The 5,165-nt window shown below is 43.1% G+C and overlaps 1 pseudogene; it reads left to right on the forward strand.

Annotated features, from left to right (window-relative positions):
- The first annotated feature begins 274 nt into the window (after window positions 1-274).
- LOC129073620 (DDB1- and CUL4-associated factor 16-like) lies at window positions 275-3,276 on the forward strand (annotated as a pseudogene).
- The last annotated feature ends 1,889 nt before the right edge of the window (window positions 3,277-5,165 follow it).

The following is a 5,165-nucleotide window of genomic DNA, read 5'->3' on the forward strand; positions in this document are numbered from 1 at the left end:
GCTCCGAAGGCCCACACAGGCATCAGTCAACTGTGTACTGAGAGGATGGTCAGATAAAAGTTATGAATAACACCAGTTAACATTCATCGAGCATTTTCCTTATGCCAGGCTCTACGGTAATGGCTTTTTATGGATTACCTCATTCAATTCTCAGAGCAACCCCCCCGGAGAAGTACTATTTTTATCCCCATTTTATAGAAGCTTAGAAAAGGTGAAATAGCTCATTGGCGATCACAATGCTAATGATATTCTTGTCTGCAGAGACCATGCTCTCATGGCACTGTACCACTTCGACGTCTTTGGCGTGGGCTACGTGTAAGCATATCCATATTGTAGGGTGACTTTTCTTTTTAAAAAATATGTCTATTGATTTCAGAGAGTAAGGAAGGGAGAGAGAAACATCAGTTGGTTGCTTCCCATACATACTCTGACGGAGGGTTGACCCCGTAACCTAGGTATATGCCCTGACTGGGAATTGAACCCCCACCCTCTTGGTGTGTGGGATGATGCTGCAACCAACTGAGCCACACTGGTCAGGGCGTAATGTGACTTTCCTTAAATAAATCTATTGTCTTTGATTTTCAACTTGATAAATATGCGAAAACCAAGCCTAAAAATGAAAACAGAGTTTGAGTGACATAGAGTAAAGAGAAAAAAACAAAACTGCTCTCCTTCATCATATGGTCTTTTTCTTCCTCCTCTAAATATCTTTGCCCTGTCCCTTTCTCCTCTTTACCACCACCCTCCTCCTCCATCTGACTTCTTATCTGATACCTTCACTACTGCTGCGAAGGCCTCCCAACTGACCTCTCTACATCTACTCTGCGCCCCCGCGCCCCCATCCTAGCAATCCTTCAGGAAAGAAAGAAAGCATGGATGTTTTTAACATTGTAGAGCAACTTTTAAAAGCCGATCTGATCACGTCCATTCTCCCACCTAAAACCCTTTTCAATGGCTCCCCTCTTCCCTTAGGGAAAGGCAAAAGTGCCTAACAGGGCCCTGGTGGCCTGCCTTGTCTGGCCCCTACCCATCCACCAGCCACGCTGCCTCTGGTTACTTCCACTTCAGCCACAGGGCTGCTGCACGCGCTGTTCTCTCACCTGATACACTCTTCTATTACCTCTCCATCGAAGGCAATCTGACTCATCTTGCAAACCGCTTGCCATATGTCACTATGCAGGGCACTTCCATGTCTGTTGTACATCAAGAGATGTGGTTGAGGCAGTGACAAAAGGAGTGACTCTACAAAGGTTCATACACCAGGTCTGTCGGCATCTGGTTTTCATTCTGAACCCTGCAGAATGATGAGGCTGGAGTTCTTTCACCTCCTGCCTCTGCCACGATTGGCTTGGGGTCTGCATCAGACTGGGCCTGCAGGTGAGTCTCATGGCTTAGGTTTGTATAACTTCAGGGGTTGGGGGTATTCTTGGAAGCTCATCCTAGAGCCAGTTCTTCCAGCCCTCAAATAATTTTGTAGCCACTTAATATCTGGCAATATTTCTGCTTAAATTTATTAGAGTGATTTCTGTTGTATGAAAGCGGAATCCAACAGTACAAGGCTCCAAGAGTGAGCTGTAAGCCTCTGGGGCACCGGGCATAGACTTGTTCAGTCCACCTGGGGTCCTTTTTCCAGGCCCGGCCAATTCACATCTCTGAGAATTAGTCCCTGGGCAGCACCTGTAAGACACCATGCCACACAGCAAACCCATGTCCAGCCTTCAGGGACACCAGACTAAAGGGTCATTCCCAAGAATTATCACCCAGAAACCAGTCCTTAGGTTGTTGCCTCTAATTACCTTTTTCTGCTACCCCTGTTTACTAACTGGCTTCCTCTTTGTCTGTCCCATGTGTCAGTTTATGGACCCTTCCAAAGAACTCCTCATTACCCCTACTTCTTAGGCCACAAAAAAAAGGCTGAAGTGGCTGACTTTCCCAGAAGTGGTGCCGGCTGAGAGGGCGAGCAGAGTGGCGGTGAGACTGTGTGCACAGAGTGGCGTTAGGCCTAGTCTGGTCGTGTGGCAAGGCGTGAGGACTCTTTCCACATAGTCCAACAGCTAAGTCACCAGTCTCCAAGGGCATTTGCACCACCTGCAGAAAAGATCAGATCCATGCGCACCAGATGCTCTTGCCAACTCACCGCACCCTCCCTCTGCACATAATTTGCTGTACCCGCAGCCTCTGGAAGGCAACCACTGAGTTTCTTTTCATTACCAAGTAGATATAATCCCTGACAACAAAACAGAGGATACAAGTATCTCTTCACAATATCATGACCGTTTGAGACCATGCTAAGAAAATCAGCTTGCCTAGAGGAGGACCCTTTCTCTTCTTGGGCAGCCAGGATTTGAAGAAGAGGCTGTGATCTGTGCCACTGGTAAGTGACGGACACTTTCACACACTGAACTGGTCCTGAGAACTGAGATATCTTCTTCATAAGTAAAGAGTATACAACATGATTTCGAAGAACTACACAGTGGTGCAAGCTGGAGGCGTAAGGTGTCTGTAATGGACTCAGAAACAGGCAAGTTAATCTCATTGAAAGGACTTTTCATCTTTTGTTTCTAATTGCCAGTGTTAGTGTTTTGCTGGTTTAAATTGATACATTTTTCTGGTTCCTTCTCCTGCTCTATTCTAAGAGGACCCAGAAATCCCTCTTCTGACCCCGTATCAGAAACAGAAAGTAAGGAAGAAGAAAGCACTTACACCTAAGTGAGAGTTCTGGGGAAGAGCCGGGTTCCTCTGAGGAAGAGAACCCTATGATGCCCAACCTACCATCCCTTGAGAGTCTTGCCTGGCAGGTTAAGTGACTTTTAAAATATTCAACAACTTGGAAACTTTTAAATCCTAATCCCTGCTTATATCATGCTAAACTCTTAGACTCAAGCACACCAGTCCATATACTTCAAGAAATAGATCTAAGACTGCTTCCATTGTGTACCCAAACTGGAACCAATTCCTGAATGGCCACCTCTGGCTTCTTGTGGAGTCCCCCCTTTTCAAAAGCCCCTGAAAGGTCCCAGCTGACTTTCTAGAGATCATGTCTCTTTGAATGAAACACTGCAATTTGCCACCAAACAATTAAGCCGAACCTTGAATAGAGCCACTCCTGTAACTGAATACCTAAAACAGATGCCTCATTCATGTGTTTCTGGTTGTTGCTGTGGCTGGTATAGGAAAACAATTAAGGAAACAACCTACACTGAACCTATCAACACCACTCACTCTTACACTGACTTCCAAAAGGCAGTTAACACACTCTTAACTGCATCTCAATAAAGATCCACCATTTGTTCTGATATCTCTCATGTTGCTAACTGAGAAAGCAGTACAGTTATACAGCCCAGAGTTGAGAGGGGAACACCTCCTCAGCCAGACTGCCCGGTCCTGACAAGCTGAGTATACCGAGTGCTGGATATATATCCAGAAGACTCCTACCTCAGCTACAGAGGATGGGCATCAGGAGCTTTCCCTTTGCTGGACTCTGTGGATAAAATGAGAACTTCAGTGGAGAATTAGTCAAAAGGGACCATACTGCAAAAGATAAGTTAACTATTCCCTCCCGTATTTACTCTGCCTATCAGAAATGGACCTAATTATTAATGGGAAGGAAAAGGTAGGCTACTACCTCTCTTATTAACCATCCTTCAAAACAGCCATTGTGTAAACTGGAAAGTCAGCTGCTCCCAGTAACACCTTCCTGAGCACTGTCTTCTCTGGCCTTCATTTTCAGGGAGGTAGTTGAATTAAGTTAACTAGACAAAAGAAAATGGTGGGAATACGATTTCTCTCCTAGCTTTTATATGGATAGGTCTACATATGGCACACTTGAGGACTTCCTATTCTGGAGGGAGAAAGTACAGTTTCAAACCTAGCTTATACTACCCCAGACTTATTACAGTACCTGTAATTATAGCATGAACATTTAGTAAGTTCCCACCAGGCTCTCTCGAGCTATATTGACCTGTAAGATTAGACCTGGGGATTAAATAGACACCTTTTCTATAAGGAATATATTTCCTGCATCTTAGCACCCAGATTTAAGTCAAGAAGAAATAAAAGACATTCCTAAAGACCAAAGGGAAATGATTATTAAGAGAGCATTTATGTTTTCAATGCTAACTACTAATGGATTAAAGCATTTCAGTCTGTGTATTTCCTGGAGCAGTACTTCATGCACTTTCCCCATCTATTGCAAACTTTCCAGTGCTGCTTCTAACTTGAAAGAAACTTATTACAGAAAACCTCAGCCTAATGCAATCTGAAGTTATAGTTTTTTAATATCATTGTTTTTCTACATAGATTAGCTTTAGATATATCTGAACAAGGAAGTGTATGTACTGTTGTAAATGAGTCGCAGCATTTTTTTAGTTGAGTCAAAATGTAGAAGTCAATATAAAATGCATGAGACCATTACATCTTTTCACACACAATAAAGACGGAAACTTGAAAAAAAAAAAAAAGGCTGAAGCTACTTCTAACAATCACTTCAAATGTAAATTGCTAGCCCTCTTCTACGTCCCATATACAGTGTATAGCATACTTCAGTGTAGGGGTTGTCACATTGTGTTAGACTTAACTGTTTGCTTTTAACTCCCACTAGACTGTACCTGCATCAGAGTGAGGTCAGAGTGAGCCTATTTTGTGCAGTACTGACTCCCAGTGTTACACACTATATTTGGCATGTAGTAGATGCACAACAGATAGTTCTAGAATTCGTTAATGAATTCATAAATGTCTGATGTAAGTGTGGTACTTCTTGCTGAATCCCAGGGTCTTTCCCCAACTCCTCCGACTAAATTCTCGGCCAATCAACAAAACTCTGCTACAGGGAGAGAGAGAGAATTGCCCCAAGTTCACTGCTTGGATAAATAAGCTCTTCTCAATTTGGTCAATCATATAAAAATTTCATAATCTCACGCTTTCTCTTGGGAATGTCAAAATTCTATAAAGGTAAGTTATTGTGTAACCTCTACAAAGCACTTCCCTCAAGTTATGATTTTCTTTGGCTTGGAACTGAATATGTCTCAATATTGTCTGCTGAGGTATAATTGTGAAGAGATTTCTGAAAGGCAAAATAAAATTCTTTGACCATATCACTGTTCTCCTTGGCAGCTTCTTGTCTTAAAGATTGGCATTCACAGATCTTTTATACCCGTGATCCTGTT

This window comes from Pteronotus mesoamericanus, unplaced genomic scaffold (genome assembly GCF_021234165.1).
Source record: "Pteronotus mesoamericanus isolate MK-2021 breed Mesoamerican mustached bat unplaced genomic scaffold, CSHL_Meso_final contig_42, whole genome shotgun sequence".
Lineage (NCBI taxonomy): Eukaryota > Metazoa > Chordata > Mammalia > Chiroptera > Mormoopidae > Pteronotus > Pteronotus mesoamericanus.